This window comes from Lepidothrix coronata, unplaced genomic scaffold (assembly GCF_001604755.1).
Source record: "Lepidothrix coronata isolate B3197 unplaced genomic scaffold, Lepidothrix_coronata-1.0 Scaffold29, whole genome shotgun sequence".
Lineage (NCBI taxonomy): Eukaryota > Metazoa > Chordata > Aves > Passeriformes > Pipridae > Lepidothrix > Lepidothrix coronata.
The window spans coordinates 480,692-498,334 of NW_016690209.1; the positions used below are offsets into that span (position 1 = coordinate 480,692).

Consider the following 17,643-nt stretch of genomic DNA (forward strand, 5'->3'; position numbering starts at 1 on the left):
TGGGCCCTTTTGAAGGATCCTTTTTCTCGTTAGACTGATTTTCACTTACACTGTGATTATATATACTGAACACAACGTGTCACCTGCCCTGCACATCACATTTGTAGCTCTACCAGGCTAACACTGTAGAGTGTCACTGAACACTGACACTCTACAGAGACCCAGCGTGGAAGAGCCATCAACAGATCATTCCTGCAATTCTTTAATGTGCGATTCACACCAAGCATCTATGGATTAGTGAGACTACCTGCTGCTGTTTCAAAAAGACTCAGCAAGTGGGTAGAAGAAATGCTGTCTGATAGGTATGCAGCTTCAAAATATATTCATACTGTTCCTAGAGAATTTGTGACCATGGTAGAAGAAAAGGTTATTGTATGTGCAACCTGCAGCTTTAATTATATCGTGCACTTCCCTTTGCAATTAGAAATGTGTATTTGTAACTGATAGTTACACTTTCTAGTTACATGTCTATCAAATTCATGTTATAATTAGGATGACTCATAATGAAATTATGCACTATTGCTCTGTTTATTATTTTGTTTGGCTTACAGTCAGCATGCAAACTACAAATCTCCTGAATTCCTCCTGTCCTTCATCCTCCTTGGCCTTCTCCTAAGCAAATACTGGTCAGAAACAAATAGAACCATTTTAAATTGTTGTAACTCTTCTTCAAGCAATGGGTTTTCTCAAAGAGGGTCCACTACTGCACAGTTGAGCAGCAATCTCCTCTCCTACAGAAGTCAATAGGATTTTCCTGATGGAGGGTAGAGTGAAAGCACATGTGAGCCCTCTGTTTCCCTGGGCAATTCTACTTCCCTAACATCCATACAGTCCAGAAAGACAGAAAATTGCCATACCCGATCAGATCACAGCTCCATCACTTTGTGTAACTTCTTGCCAGCAAGCAGCAGATTGGTGTGCTGGAAAAATGCAACAGCATTAGGGCCACAGTACATGAGTCCCATTACTGATGGCAGCTGCTGTTACTGCTCACTGATTAGAAAGACCCTGAGGAAAGGGGGAGTACCATGGAATATCTCCCTAAGACTGAGACATGTCTAACTAACTAGCCCCTGCAAGATCTTTCTGGTCACTCCCTGTTAGCCTACACCTCACACCTTGAACAGTTTACCCCTCCTTCAATTATCATTCAATACAAGAACATCTCCACCAATGTTCAACTACGCAGCTCTCACTGACAGTTATCACCTGTTGGCCACCAGTTGTGAGTGACTTAAACTTACTGCAAAGAATCTAAGTCTTTGAGATCACTGTGGCAGAGAGGTCCCTAAGGGAAGGGGGAGCTGGGATAGTCATCCATTTTTTATGAATCTCCTTATATTCAGCACACATAATTGAGGAACTGTGAGCATAGGTGGCAATGATCACCTGCTTTAACCTGTCATGGAACACGCTTGTGTCCAGTTCAGTGCTGATGATCTCAAAAGATCATCAGCAAAGTCAGGACTCTTAGACCTGGGTATCCCCAACAGGAATCAAATGTCTCTTGAACTGTTGTGTCATCCCACTTACAAATCAAGAGCACAGTGAGAAAGAAGTATATTGCTCAGGACAAGAAGAACTTTTCTTTTTTTTCCGTTTTCTTTTTCTACCTTAACATGAATGTAGTGCACACAAAAGATGCAAGACAGGTGACAGTGAAAAAATTCCTTAAATTATTCAGAAAGCAGGTATTGTTCTGGCAGCCACTCTAGCAGTCAGCATGTAATTGCCCACCCTGAGATTTCATGCCCACAAAATTCAAAATCCCCTTTGCTCTCACCAGTTCTGGGAGAAGCTTAAGGTGCTCATAATACCCCACTGTAAACTGAGAAACAAAACTGGAGCCCTAAGCCCTCCCTCCCAACACACTGACTGTGTAAGTACAGTGGGTGAAATGGTAAGTACGGGCAGGGGAAGCAGAGAGTGCAAAGGCAGCTCTGGTAGGAGCAGCGTTGGTTCATGGGCAAATGTCACGCTTGTGGTACCCCTAATGTCCCCACCAGCAGCTATGGCTGACTTGCACCATCAACAAGCTTGCTTTAACTCACAGTTTCAATGAAGAGCAAGGCAGAAGGAGAGACCTGTCGCCCCTGCTGGGCACACACATATGCTGTTTGGGGGGTAGTGGGGACACCTGGTGTGTCGGTGGCAGGATGGGACACGGAAAAAAAGAGGGGTTTAAGTTGGCTACTTCTCCCCCTGAGAATCAGGTAGAACATACCAGCTGGTTCAGGACATTCTTGCAGCCTCCCCTCATGCAAGGGCAGCTTTCACAAAGTCTGTAACAGCCACCAGTGCAAAGGACCAACACAAATCTGAACCAGAGCTTCTCCAAGGAGAAAGGTCACACCCTAACTAGCCCTCAGTGCCCTCAGGTCCCAACTATTCAAAAATCTGATGCAAATCTGCCACTATTGCTATCTTAACCTTTCCATTCCTAGAGTGTTAGGGAGCCATAGCTGGGTTTTCACTGTGATTTGCTTTACTCCTTAATATCTCGAAACATCATTCATTTCAGAGATGTCTTTATGAGTGGTATTTTGATTTTGAGCCAAGGGTTATGAACTGGGTAGTACCAAAAAATTAGGCAGGTGCTGAACAAGCAGCAAAAGTACTAATTCCCCTCTTGCTGTATCCCACCCTGCCTTGGCACCAGGTTGCCCCTCTTCAGCCCATGTGTGCCATTCTGCTGGCAGAGACACATCTGTGCTGGTGGCTCTTACTTTTGTCCACTAGGGACCACACTGAGATCAGCAACACCGAACTGACAGCAGATGTTAACAAGCCCTGATGCATCTTGACCTGGGCTGGTTATTAGCTGACAACCAAGAAGAAAAAGTCTCCAAAATCTCAGCAGAGCACTAATCTCTCTGACCTGGGATCTGGAGATATGCATAATTTTACTGAAAACAGCAGGGTCCTGTAGCATCGTCTCGCCCCTTCTCTTCCCCACTTCATAGACACTTCAAATACTGTACATCGGTCTCGTTTCTTCTGCCCATCATTATCCAAGGTGCTGCTTACTATATAAGAAATTTAGATTGCAAGACCCTGCCATCTGCAAACAGTATTTTGCCTTCTGGGAAGAGTAGTGTACATCTGTGGCTCTGTACATACAAAGGACAGCACGGTCCATACATCCCCCTCGTTCTCTTTGTGTCACATCTGCCTTTATAGAGTTTTAAGAACTTTCAGCTTTCAATCACTACTTCCACCAACTCCTGCGCCAGCCTCAGCTTGCGGCGGGGGCGGATGCTGCCTGTTCGTCTTGCCATTCGCATCAGTCAGGAGAGCTACGGCACCTTCCGTTCCCGGGAGTGATTTTCTCTTTAGTTTCAAAACAATGTGTGAAACCCTGCTCTGCAGAAACAGTAGCCTCAGTAAGTTTAAGGATGACTGAAGCTATTTACTCTCCCAGGAAGGTTTAAAAACTACGGAGGGATGAATGGGGTTAGACCTATCGCTGCATCGCCAGCAGCCATCCCATTACAGCTCTGAATAAAAGCAGGAATGGCATGTCTAGCCTAGGTTAGCAAACCCTACGGAGTGCATGCCTTAAAAGCACTACGAAACAGCCTTAAGTCAGCTGGGGAAAACTAGTTTCAAGCATGGCTGTCTAGTGTGCCTGTCATTCCTATTGTCCTTCCAAACTATTTCAGACATTTTGAGCAGGGAGTACCAAGCGATGAGTTAGCAGGGGTTGTGACATTAATGGTCAAAAAAGGTTTAAGCACCAGGAGGAAACGATGACAGCACTTAACAACTGGTGGCAGTTCGGAGGATTCCGCTGGATCTCTGTTTAATAATAATTAGGCTTCGCCTCGGAGGAAGATGTGACAACTATCGGAGGTAGGATTTGCATGGGAAACAAAGGGAGCTGTTGCTGTTCGGTGCCCGTTGTTTGTGCTTTGCTCCGCGGCTTTCCGAGCGCAGCCAGGTGCAGCCGGCAGCGGCGAGGAGGGGTCGGTGGGGTGGGGGGAGAGCCGAGGTTGGAAATACTGTGGATAGTTCTGTGTTTTATGGCAGAAATGCCTCGAGGACAAACTGGCTCAAATCTCACTCCCTGCTGACTGTGCATTCCACGTTGCTCTTCCCACGGAGTAAAATACATAGAGGTCATGCAGAAAACACTTTACTCATTTTCTAGCGAGCCAGCGGGGCTCTTCCTGAGACGGGAGAAGGGAGAGGGGGAAGCTGCCCTAAAATAAAAGGGGAAGAGGAAAGCTATGGAGTCTGTAAGATGAGGGAGACATGCTATTAATGTGTAAAATGTGCCTGGAGTGTCACCGATGTCATTTGAAAGGGGGAAAACAACCAAGGTTGGGGGTGGGAGGAATTTTCCGGGTGAGGTTATAACCTATTGCAAAAAAAAAAAAAGGCGTGATGTGTCCATCCATTTTGCATAATCAAAGATTTCTCTGCACTGTTGTCATTGTTTTGCTGGACAAGAATTGTAGTTTCAGACAGAAAAAGGGATGGTTTCCTCCTGTGTCACTGCCAGCCCCCTGCCAACCCCCCCGCCGTGGGGAAGGATGTGCAGGACCTTTAGTTGGATGCTGAAAGGGTTGTGAGCAAGGGCTGAATGAACACGCAGTAGTATAAGAGGAAAGCTTCCTCTTGAAAAAGCTTGTTTCTCCCGAGCCAGAAGTCCAAGAGGTGCCACGCAAAGTTAGAAGCCTCATGTACTTTTTTATGATGCGCCTGTTTAGCATCACTAGACAAGGAAATGTCTGAACATCAAAGATTCGGGTCTGTGTGGCCAAACAGGGCAGTGAGGTCTGCACGGGGTGCTGGGCAGTGCTGGGCTGTGAGTTTGTGTTTTTGTCAGTGCCTCTGACCCTCGCCAGGATGAGCAGCAGGAAATTAATGAATGAAAATATTATTTCCATGCATATGCACAGTTCTTATCATTTGGTGTGTTTGATCTGAGTGTGATGTTCCCTGTGTTGATGAATTGTTTCGACTTGTTCATTAAAATTTCATTTTAAACAACAGTGAGACTTCAGAGTGAGTGGTATTTAGCAACAATAAAATGTTCTGCTTGCAGAAATGCTCCTCACAGGAGCTATTAAAAATGCACTTAAAGAAGCTGATAGTCATATCTTGCAGTAAGAGGCACGGTGTCACTTGCTGTGCTAAATTTTAAAATTAAGTATATGATGCCATTTTAAGTCTACTTTAATGTGAGTGTCATTAAGCATACTTTACAATACTGCTGTCAAAAGCTCACAACTTCTAGAATTCTGCTAGACTGATTGTTTTCATTAAATCTTCATTAAAAAAAAAGAATTCCTATAGAGCAGGGACTTACCAAGTAATTTGAATTTACTCATCCTAACTAATGTTCCCTTTAAGGAGAACTTCAGTGTACTATACTGCATTGTAAATAGGTCATGATATAATTCATTTAATAACAATACACTGATGACAACAACAAAAGTGCTAAATGCATTCAGCCTAAGTAAATACAGATTGTGCCAAAGAGAAGCAATATTGGATCAGGAATGGTAAGAATTGCTTTTAAGAAACATAAATATTCTCCTTTTGATCCTAGCAACAACTTTTCACTCAAGTGCATTACTTTGCATTGCAAATTTTGGGGGAAATCATTTTAACCTGTGTTACATACACTACTGAGTACATAATGATAACAATGAAAACTTTCTTCCAAAGAAATTGTTCTAGAGGTTTGCAGTATGAATCAAAGAGACATTATGCAAAGATATTAAATCTGTGTCAGAAATGAGCAAGGCATGTGAAAATCAAGTACATGGTTTTTCTTCAATTCACATTTGTCCAGAGGCTTGGACAGTTTTACTTTGTTTTACTTCAATGCCTCTCTGAGGGAAGGGTCTGAAAGTATAAAACCATGAGCAGGTGGGAGATTGTGTTCAACCTCTGCCCAGCCACAGACTTCTCAGGGGGACTTGGGCAAATCCCCCAACCTCTTTGTGACAGGGGAAGGGGAATAGCCCTGCCTTGTAGATAAGAGGCGGGATAGTGTGATAATGATGCAAAAAAAATACAGACTGTGGTGCTCAAGGAATGAGGCTGAACACAGAGCTCCAGATAAGGCAAAATGCAGAAGGAGGTTAATATTTCAGGCATTTTCAACTGTAAAATAAGACATAACACAAATCCCATGATCTAAAACTAAATCTGCTTTCAAAACTATCCCAGACAAATTTGCCACTTTCAAAAACTTCTGCCAGCAGCAAATACCCATTTGTCTGAGGGCCTGTCAGAAGTGACTCCAAATCTCTCATCATTCCATCAATGTACAGCAGATAGTGAAGCAAACTACATCAGATTGATTCACTGTGCTGAGGAACGATTTCCCTGTATTCTTCAGAAGCTCAATGAGTACTTTTGGCCATGAATCTCACTTGCCCTTTCTGCTTATGAATTGTCTGTGGAGGTCATGCAATTTTCTAATTTATTTATCTTATATTATTTGGGGCTTTCTTCAGCAAATAACTCTTTGCTTACAGATCTTTTGGGAATGGCAAATGTTTGCAAATTCATACTGCATTGCTTGGTTCAGTCCTATGGTGTTCCTTGATTAGCTGATTTGTATAGCTAACTGGCAGAAAGCAAATTGCAAATTTCACAACCAAGTATACCGTTTCATACTGGATTTCCATCACTCTCTGAGCAGTCAGGTTTAAAATTCATGTCTTGCAAGTAGTCATAGGAGCAACACATAAGCACTGAAGTGCTCCCACCAGACAGATGTGAGAGCCAGGTTAAACAGCTTTCAATTTCTTATGAATATTCATGAAAAGTGTTTGAATTCCTGCAGCTCTGCTAAAATGAATAGTCGGCATCATCCATCAAGCACTGCATGGGCCATTCTCTCACAGTATTTGCCATGTCCCCATAGCCTCCACAACTCTCCTGTGTAAGTCCACAGTGCCTGTGGAAACTGTTTGTGCAGCCAATTTAGAAGGGAAAAACACCATAATGGAAACTTCTAAATTTTCCACATTGTGACCTCTCCTGTTGTGCCCGTCTTGCACATCGTGTGACATGAAAACAGCCAACAGGGAGGGCAGCAAGAGAGAATCAACAGTGATACAGGAGAGAAAACACTGAAAGAGGGGAAAAACAAGGATGGCCACTGGCAAAGGGGGATCAGCAGCATGTAGAGCAGGTACATATGGATGGACACAGCAGGAACACATAACACACAAGTATAATTTTTAACAATGAATCTAGTGCAATGGGTCATTAACTTCAAGGTTTATGGTTTTATCAGACTCAGCCTGTTGCTCCCAGTCCATCCCTGTGTAGGCACTACATGAGTGTTCACCACAAGTCCAACCAAGCAAGGGGATGCTGTGGTTTAGCTTTTGTCCTGCAGGGGTCTGATGACGTGCCACAGAGTTATGGAAGAGTTGTAAAAATAACAGACAAGAAGAAAACTAGCTATGTAACTAATCTGATGCATGTTTTAAATTAAGCGAAAACTAGTAGGGCGAAGAATTCCTGTCAAACGGGTTTTTCTCATGGGCACAAAAAAAATTCAGCTGTCAAAACACCAAGCTCTTTTGACTTAGAAACAAATGAGGGACAGAAGGTTATAAAACATGAATACATTTGCGTTTTGAATTATTTTTGCACTGTACTTATGCCATATAGGAGGAAACCTCAGGTCTCCCACTGAGTGAGCTCTACTGTCTAAATACTTTATATAGAAAGTCTGGTGTGTGCTGAATCAACAGGGTTGCTGTGACTGCACAGACCTAACCAACAGTTATGCCCCCGTTAGATGGACATTTTTTAGCTTCTCAATGAATTTAAAGTCCAGTGATCCTAGATATCCTTATTTATTCTAAAAATAGAAATGGGCCTCAATTGCAAGTGCTGTGTGTGAGTCACACAGTGAGAGTCACTGTGGGCAACACACGTGCGTTCACATTCTATCAGGGCACATGTAACACCACATTAATACTGCCTGGGGAGAGTAAGAGAATGAGGAGAATTAGAGGAACTAAAACCAGAGCAAATACAGAGGATCTTTGCTACGACAAAAATTGACTCAATGTAGTCTGGAATGAAATCTCAACTTGAAACTCCCTTTAGATACTGCTAAAACTCATATGAGTTCTTCAGATACCTTTTCTTTTTTAATTATAAAGCTGTCCTGTTACCCATAGCTAACCTCCATCTCTGCTGGTGCTAAATGGGATGCCCCAGCCAGTCCCAGGTACCCAGCAATTTTGCCTGAATTCAGTGTTCCTCCCACTCTGCATGTCCTAAATCAACCACTAACAGAAGGGTTTTGAAGACCAGAGGAGCCAAAAGAGCATTTGTCCCACTTCCCCACTTCTCTTTTAGAGGAGCAGAGCTCAGACTGGGACTGAAGTTTCTGCTTTTAAGCCCAAAGTGGTTCATCTATCCAAGGTTGCCATTCCGGTGGGAGCCCTCCACATAGTACTGTCCTTGTGTGCCTGCTTAGGTGTGGTACCAAAGAGGGGACAAAATAACACTGCCTGCCTTGAAGAAGTGTTGCAGGAAACATTCAATATACTTGGCTGTGTTTTACTCATGGACAAGCTATTTTCCGCCTCAGCAGAGTGGCACTCCTTACTGACAACCATTTGTTATTTGCAGTTTTAAATAGGCCTTATAAACATCAGGCACCTGAGTGAATAAATAATGTTTCAGAGCAGTAACTTGAAATAAGTCAAAGTAGAAATGGTGAGAAGACCTGGAGTATGGTCCCGTTGGGACTCCCTACCACTTCTAATTAATATCTGCTACTTAAAGCATCACAACCCATGGTTAAATCAAAGTCAGAGGAAATAAAGGAATATTAAATCCTTCTGGAGACATGTGTCCCTCTCCATTCACAGGAGAGGGCGTGTTCCTCAGGGCTACTGCCAAATACACTCACTCTCTGACTTGTTAGGAGCATATGGAGATTTTGGGGGGGACAGCCCAGGGAACTGATCAGCCAGGCTGCCCTGGCAGCTTGCAGCTTCCCCAGGGCTGGCACTGCCCCTTATTCTCCCACTGCCTTCCCATTCTCATCCAGTCACCTTCTCATGCACCTTCCCAGGGTCTCCTGGACCTCCAAAGAGACAGTTCAGCTCATGAAACCTCCTGAAAACTGTGCTTTGGTTTTGACTCCTGAGGGAGTCCAGCTGGGAGTCAACAACCACCAGACCTGAAGCAAGAAAAGCAGGAGAAGAGCATAGCCAGGTGCAAGGTGTGGGGAGCAAGGAGCAGTCACAGTCCTGGCACAGCTGAACACCCCTAAATTGCTCTGTCTTAATGACCTGGTGAGACTGCTGCAGAAACAGGCCTCACACAACCACATGTTGACCACAGCAACGTGTTGCAGAGCCCAGGAGTTATAAAAGAACTGAAGGACAAAAAAGGACAACAATTTGTCTGCATTCATTGGTTTTTGATCGTCAGGGACCATCTGGTTATTGACGAGTTGTTTTTAGGCTTATACACGGAATTCCAGAGCTGCTGTTGTGGCAATAGGGAAAGAATTGATTCGGTTGTGAAAAACAGCTCCTTGTAGAGCAGGTGTATGGAGGAATGTTGTGATTTGGCAAAGTTTACTGATCTGGGAAATAAGAGTTTTGGAAAGAAAGCCTGAGTGGAAAACATCAGTTCAACTAGGACACCTTGCAATTCCTCCAACAAAGCATATGTACTTCAAGTCATAGGGTGCAATAACCCAAGCAGGGAACAAAGGAAGTTCATTTGTAATAATAGCCTTTTATTAACTGGAGAATATGCAAATGAAAAGTGCTCTGACTTTTGAAAACCCCTGTTAATTGTGCCCCAGGTATACCAAAACCTTCTGACAAATTCCCCTTCTTTATTTGCTTCCATATAACAAGTTGATCTTGGTGCCACACTGCTCTTTGAAAGCTCTGCTGCTTTCCTAATTAATAGTTGCATGAAACACGTATTCCCCCCCTCTTGCTAAAAGCAGCATGGGACACACCCTCTGGTTATAAAATATCCCAAGAAGTCCACAGCAAAATCTTTTTTGCTTGAGTTTAATTAAGACGATTGGGTATTTTGTGTGTAGATGATTTGGGAGGATTTTGTCACAGGTAAACAAGCTTTGAAAAAAAAATTGCTTTTATCTCTCCTTGCTTTCTGTTTTAGTCATATTTCAAGTGGATTAGTATAATCTTTCCTCGACCAAACTCCACAGCCAGTCTATTCTATCATTGTTCTAATTTTATAAAAAGAAAATGACTGAAAGCAATTAATTAAAAATCTCTTCAGAAATGCATATGTAGATGCGCTTATTCACTAAGAACTCACAAAATAACTGCATTTAAAAACAATTTATCTGGTGCATTAAGTGTGAACAAGATGTCTTTGTTAGGTGCACCCGCCTTTTGATGGTTCCCTACATGAATATGTTTGTCATGTAGATATCTGCAGCAGCTGCTCAGTCAGAGAGAATCTCTTGTTAAACTAGGTTTGAGTTTCAGGTGGGTTTCCTTTTTCTTTTTTCCTGTGTGATAAAGTTGATTGATTTCAAGTGAAGAGTCTTTCCCTGCTGGGACCTGAACTGTCAAAAGCTATCAGTGAACCTGCAAAATTCTGTCATAACACCAGAAGTCCAAACTCTGCTCCAGAATCATCAGAGTTCAGGGAAAATTCTCAGTAATTGACAACAGAAGTTTTCTTAGAGAGGATATTCTGCCAGACTGAGACATTATTTTGTGCACACACAGACACCCACCTGGGGGACAGTGCTAACACAAAAAGTAAACTCTATTGATATGAGTGAATTCATCAGCAGCAAGACAACACAAGTGGCTTCACACTAAAACCTTGGACTAGGCTATTCATAAACTCTTCGGGTCCAGCAAAAGGCAAATTCCCATGTTGTAAAATGTATTTGATTCTTTAGGAATAAAATAAAACCTCTAAATTTCCTTGAATTCAGGGTGAGGGTTAAGGAATTCAGAACTCTTGACCTCAAAGTTGTGCCTGCCCTTAACAAAACTCCAGCACATCTGTGCTGTGAATGCAGATAAATGCTGGCATCCAGCATAAGGTGCAGAGGTTCTCCTGGCAGGGCAGGAAGAAGTTTCCTCTGCAGAGGAGAGGTGTTCCTGTGGTGAGTATTTATCCACAGAGTCAATGCAGCAGCCCTGCTCATCTGCAAGAACAGTTCCCGGGCAACATAAATATTCCTAGGGAGGTTCCTAGAAGATTTCACATACTCCATTTCTTCTTTGAGCAGGAAATCTTGAACAAAGGAATTTCACTGTCCCTTTTTGCTTCTCAATTCATTTTATACCCTCTTCATCTTCCATTAAAACATACTGTTTGTCTACTCCTTCTACTCTCTGTTCTCCTGACTCTATTTAAAAGCCTCACATATCACAGCCTGCTGGTCACTAGCCAGGTATCCAGATGGTACTCATGTACCACATTGATAGGTGCCTTAGAAATAGCACTGAGAAAGGGGAGGGGGAAAATATCAGTGGAGACTTCAGATGCTCTTTTTGATAAATGGCAATTGTAGATCTAATTAGCCAGTTCCCTCCTTTGGAGAAGCAACAACAGTGGCACAGAGCAAACACACCAGGAGACGTCTCTCACTGTCAGGTTTTAGCTTTCGCCTCAGAGCAGGGTCCGTCTGTCCATCCCTCTTCTTTGAAAGATATCAGATTTTGCCCAGGTTTGAAGGTTTCTCTCAGAGCCCATCATGGTACTGCCTCAGCACCACCACACTATGTCAACTACTTTTACACAGACAAGTGGTTTCTAGAATAAAGAGCAAACACTGCTCACCTTAATTGTGTGAGTATCCCTCCGGCAGTAATCAGGCTAATTGCTTCTGTCAGGCCAGCAGGATTTGGCTCTAAATCAACCACCAAAATGATTATAGCATAAGTGTAGGAGTTCCTTTTCAACTCCAAGGCCCACTTGTTAAACATTATTTACATCTCAGAAATTCTGTTTCTTTTCTCTCTTCCATTTTACGAGGAGAAAGGTAGAAAAGTGCCAGAACCCCCCGTGTCAGTGGGGGTCTGAGCCCATCACGAATGCAATGGAAGGGGAGACAGGTCATTTCAGCCCTTGCTGAAATGCCATGCGAAGTCTGCCCCTGGGAACTCCCAGTTGCATCATGTCTGGGGATCCCACCAGCGTCCTCCCAGGAATAGCACAAACTGCAGAGCAATCCCCAAGAAAGGAACCATTGCCTGAATCTGCTGTAGCTGCATGTTTGACTTATACCTTAAAGCATGAGATAACAGATCCTTGAAAATATGTAGCTTGCTCAATAAATCTGATAGATGGTCTCTTTACCTGCAGAAATTTCTGTGTTTTTTTTTTTAAATCCTATTAAGCAATTCATGTGTATCGCATGGCAAATATTTTAGCAGAGTACAGAAGTTCCAGCAGATTCATTTTAGCAGTTGGCACTGGAGAGGACAGGGAATTAAAATCCCTGGAGCCAGCTGGTACATGGCATTGGACCCCCCCCAACAGTGGGACCTGGGAAAGTACCTGATAGGAAAGGCTTGAAATCCCACCTCCACCAAGGGATACACGGGACAGAGCCAGATCTCAATGGTGAGACCTTCAATTTGTATTTCAGAGAACTGTGCCCTTTCAATAGTGTTTTGGTCCATTTTGACTGTTTCCATGACCACCAGCCTCAGGAAGAGCTCCAGGCTGGGCTGTGGTCGGCCAGCCCGTCCCAAAGCAGACTGTGACCCACAGCTGGAGCAACAGCTCAGCTCCACAGCCTTGAGCCTCTGGGGCCTCCAATTAAAATCCCAACTTGCTTATGGAGTTTAGGGGCCCTGAGGAGGAGGTGAGTAAGGTGGTAAAGGGACCACATTCAGCACCTACAACCTGCCTTGGCCCTGCTGAGCTGTTCAAGTCTCCCAGTGGAGCCAAAGCTTTTTCTAAGCAGTTCCAGTCCATTGCCTCCCCTCTTACAAAAATCTCTACACGTCTCTAATCATTTTCTCTGTCAATCTCTGCACTCTTTTTATATCCATTAAAGACCTGATGAGATAGGATGACCAGAAATGAAAAAAGATTCTGAGGATAGAGCATGCCATTGATTTATGTTAGTGGCTCTGTAATAATATTTTCAGTGTTTGATTTCTTTTTCATCCTGTACACAGCCAAAATGATGATTACTTTTCCATGCCTCTTTCATTTATTGAACAGCCACTTACATTGGACTCCACAAATTTGTTCTCAGGTCTGCCTCCAAAGCAGTTAAAATATAATTAATTTAAAATCCACCGACACATAAGAAGTTGAGGTGATTCTTTCCAATCCATCTTACTAGAATTCATCAATGAATTTCACCAGCTGTCATGCTTCTTGTACATTTGTCTTTGTAAACCTTTTCTGACTTCATCAGCTTTGACACATTTAACAACCGTTAATACTAAAAAAACCTCCCTCTCTGTAATTTCTATTGAACTACACCATAAGCCTTACAAGCCCCCAGATGTGCATGAATAAATATCATAGTCACCTGTGACAGCATCTTTAATGATTTTAACATTTTTTACAGTGATAACTTTCATCTTTTATGCATATGTCAGAGATCTAAAAAAGCAAAGTGTGCCAAGATATGTTGGAGTTTATAAAGGAAATCAGAGAATAAATGTTGCTTAATTTTGCTTTCATAATAGATTCTGTCTTGAAATATTAGCTGTTAAATCACCTCACCCTAAAAGGATTAGAATATGAAAAGCATTCCTCAGTGGTGGAGGGGAAAAAACTCTGATTACTTTTTTGATGGAGTTTGATAATCCAACAGAAGGGATTATACAGGACAGTGCCAACAATAGCCAGAGACTGAGCATAAAGAGGGTTTTAGTCCCGTTTGTCAGCTAAAGATGAACAAAACCCAGCCCAATTCTCATCTCAAAGTTGATACAAAATCAAACACAAACAAGTATTTCATCAGAGGTCTGACAAAGTCACTTCACTTTCTTCTATTTATACAAGGTGGCTGTGCCCTGCCTTATTCTGGCTGGTGGGAGACAGAAATACAATATCACAAATTTGAGATCTGCTGGAAGCTGGAAACACCAACAATAACAACACTTTATCTTCAAAGAGTTGCCAGAATTAAGGGCTAGATTTTTCAAAGCAGCTCGGCATCAAGAGTGCCTTCAGACTTCCTTGGGAAACAGAGAACTGAGAAGAGGGGCACTGGTCTTTCATTTCCAGCCTACAAAACAACTAACACTTGTTTCCTACAGGTCACCAAGCAGGCGAGATGTGGGCAAGTGATTTTATGTTAAGGGATTTCACAGTTGTAAATAGTTGCTTAAATCCGTTTTTAAGTGTCACCTAATATCAAAAGTCTTTATTTTTTGTGATGAAACACATCATTAGCTGCTGCAGGCACAGGAGCACTTCCCCAGCATGAGGTCTGAACCTGTGTGTTCAGTTCGTGAGACCATACAGCAGCACTGGTGTACCTTCATGCGCGACACGAAACATAGCGGAGTTACTGAACGTATGAGCACAGTTTTAGTTAATTGACATATTTATTATTGATGTGTGTGACATGGTAGCTGATTAAAGCCTCATGCTGTGCCAGGTGGAAAGCAAACATGTAGCCATAAAGATCAATTAAATGCATTTAGAGGTTGCACATGCACGCAAGAGGCAGCCCAAGAGTGTGCTGGGGCCGTGAGCTCATGGGGTGCCTCGCACAGGGAGGGCTGCACAGACCCCAGCAACTCAACACACACACACACACACACACACACACACACACACACGTTCTCTCTGGCTGCTTCACTTTCCTGTAGGCATATTTCTGAACTCTTTGCTGTGAGCAGCTGAGAGGAATGAAAGATTGGGACAGGAACAGCTGCAAATGAACTGCTGTATCACAGGTACTGAATGATGATTTTGCAGCTCTCTGTAGTTGGATGGGCGATGACTAATGCCCTGAGGTGGAGAGAAGGAGAGCAAAGTGATCTGGCCAGAGAAATGAAACGTGGAAGGGTAATTAGAGACCACACCATTTTCTAGCTCTTTCTCTCTGGCAGTTTTTTTTCTGGGTTGTGTATTTACAGCATCACAGTAACTGGACCATCAGTTTTTCTTTCAAAGAGCTTGTTGCCTGCCAGTAAATTGCAGTATGCATAATAGCATAAATACAGAAGAATGACATTTTCATTCATGAGGTTTCATAGTGACTACAGAAACAAACCTTCCCTCCCTGAAGCAGTATCTGCCTTTCAGATTCTCTAGGTTACTTTTCCCAGGATAGTACTTTTTTCCTATTCCCTCTCATGTATTATTTCATATGTTATATTTCTGGCTTTCCACTTGAACATGACTGGGAAACATTGCTTATCCAAACAGAGTTCCTTTTCCTCTCTAACTCATCTTTTTCATCTATAACTTATTTTATTGCCAGACATGAAAAAGCAGCTAAAAATTTTATGACAGCATCTCCCCAGCTCCTGAGATTTCAGACGTGTCTTACATTGTGGTATCTCTTTCACTAAATCTCTATGAATAAGACAGAACATGTGTTGAAAAGAAGTATTGTATCATAAATTAACCCTCATTTCTTCATGCAGATTCTAGAGATATTGTCAAATTACTTCACCTTCTGCTAACTCCTGGCTGTCTTTACTATCAATCCTCACAACTGAAAAATCAAACTAACAGGATATTATATGTGAAAAGTTTGTTTTTAACATAAGAAAATAAAACATAAAAGTAAATGCTGAAGACAATAAACTTCAGAAATTGAAAAGCTACAGCTGTCATCCTTATCCTCAAGAATGGCAGCAGCATCACAGTTAAAAATGAAAATCCTCAAATTCAATGTTCCAGGATGCCAGGTACTGACTGTACCAGCCCATAGCTAGAACTGATCCCTACTGAGTGAAGGGTTAGTGTTTCAACTGAAAAGGTGTGAAAAAAGGAATTGTATTTCCTTATTTGAAAGCAGATGAGCAAAGGCACAGAAAAATTGCCTGTATCGTACAAAAACACATCAGAAGCCTCCAAGTTAGCAGCCAGTCTCCCAAATCCCAGCACAGTGACTAAACCCCAATTAATGTTTCCTACTCCTACATTCATGGAATCATGCCCATTTTTGCTTTATTGCCCTGGGTCAGTGCACCTGGTGTGAGGGCTGCCACCCAAGTAAGACAAATGCTCTGCCTAGACACAATCCTGTCTTCAAAGCCAGCCAATAACAGCCTTCTGAGGAAGCTACAAGAAATTCCTTAACTGGTAAATGCAGGATAATCTACGCCAACGTTGGTCTTATCCTGACAGAGATTAACTTTAAACCTTGAAGCATGAATTTTTATGGAGTTCCAAAATTTAATTTATTAGTGCTAAATATTATTACTCAAAGCACTCTCACTGCCCACAGACATGTCCACTCCATCTCAGGAATTGCACTCCCATGCCGAACCGTTCGCTTACCTATTTAATTAGTGCAATTATTTGTGATGGACATTAGAGGATCATATAAAACCCAGAGGCTCACCAGTTAATGAGCACCACCAGGTTAATGAAGGAGGAGAGTGGAGAGGAGCACAGCTTATTTTTGACTAGTCCCAGAATTCACGAGTAAGATCTTAGAGGAATGTAAATAACGCTGAAATGCTGCCAGCCTTGCTTCCCTGGATTTCTGAACTGCCTCCCCTTCCCCGTTGCCACGCCAAGTTCTGAATTTGCTTTGTGCCAAACTTCATACAAGCAAATTTGCAGAAAATTCATTTCAAAGTCTGACTTACACTAATACAAGCAACAACCATACGTGAAAGGAGCGTGTCTGAGCAGTAGGGCTACGGCTGCACTTTCTGTGATCACTTAAATGCAGAAGAGAAACAATAAAGCCAGATCTGCTTTTATCTCATCACAGCTAAGCCCTGGATTTTGTGTAAACAGATACCAAATGTACCTAAACCTCTTAATCAGCTTTTTTCTTTTCTTTTTTTTTTTTTTTTTCCCAAGCATAAAAAGCAAAGTCTAGCTTTAGGGTAGGAAGAAAAGGAAAACTTTTTTGTGTTCTTATAGGAATACTTTTTACTCCCTTTTCAATGCTCATTTTCCCATTACAGCTCCCAGAAACTCACATTAGGCTCCAGTTGATATCAGCTGTATCAGGCAGCTAAAAGAAATTTGTCACAATAAACCTATGTGGAAAAAACATTACTTTTATATGCATGTTTCTAAAGTTATTATCAAACTAGTGGGAGCCAAAACGTTTTTCCCCAACTACCTGAAGTTACAAGGATGTCCAAAGTGATTTAGTGCTGACCACTGGGGGAAGAGGCATGCAGGTGGTCTTTGGCCACAAGCAGCAGGAGCAGCTCCTCGAGGATCAAATCATCCCTGTTTCCACCGGAGCCATCACCTCCTAGGGAGAGGCAAGGCTGGCCAGAAAGCTGCAGGCAATTAGGGGTAATTAACAGAGCTGGAAATCCATGCCAGGCTGCTATTAGTGAGATACTCAGGGGAAGGAAGGGGGCAATGAATCCAGGCTCTGTTTTTCGCTTTCTTGAGTGGCTTACTCAACAGACACATGTCAGTGGGAGACTCAACTCCCCTTCTTCTCTCCTGTGCTAAGGAAAAATTCCTCAGGGTGCGAGTCAACCACCCCATTTGCACTCACCCCCTCCC

At 42.6% G+C, this 17,643-nt stretch overlaps 1 protein-coding gene across 5 annotated transcripts in view; it reads left to right on the forward strand.

Annotated features, from left to right (window-relative positions):
• Nucleotides 1-17,643, forward strand: part of LOC108495283 (calcium-activated potassium channel subunit beta-2) — a 142,714-nt gene that overhangs the window by 41,678 nt on the left and 83,393 nt on the right. Inside the window, exon 1 of one of the 5 annotated variants that reach the window (XM_017810836.1) lies at nt 3,286-3,852. The exons of 3 other annotated variants lie outside the window; for them this stretch is intronic. The gene's annotated coding sequence lies outside the window, so the exon portion shown is untranslated. Of the gene's footprint in view, nt 1-3,285; nt 3,853-17,643 lie in introns of those variants that run through there. One more of the 5 variants, XM_017810842.1, reaches the window with a different exon arrangement.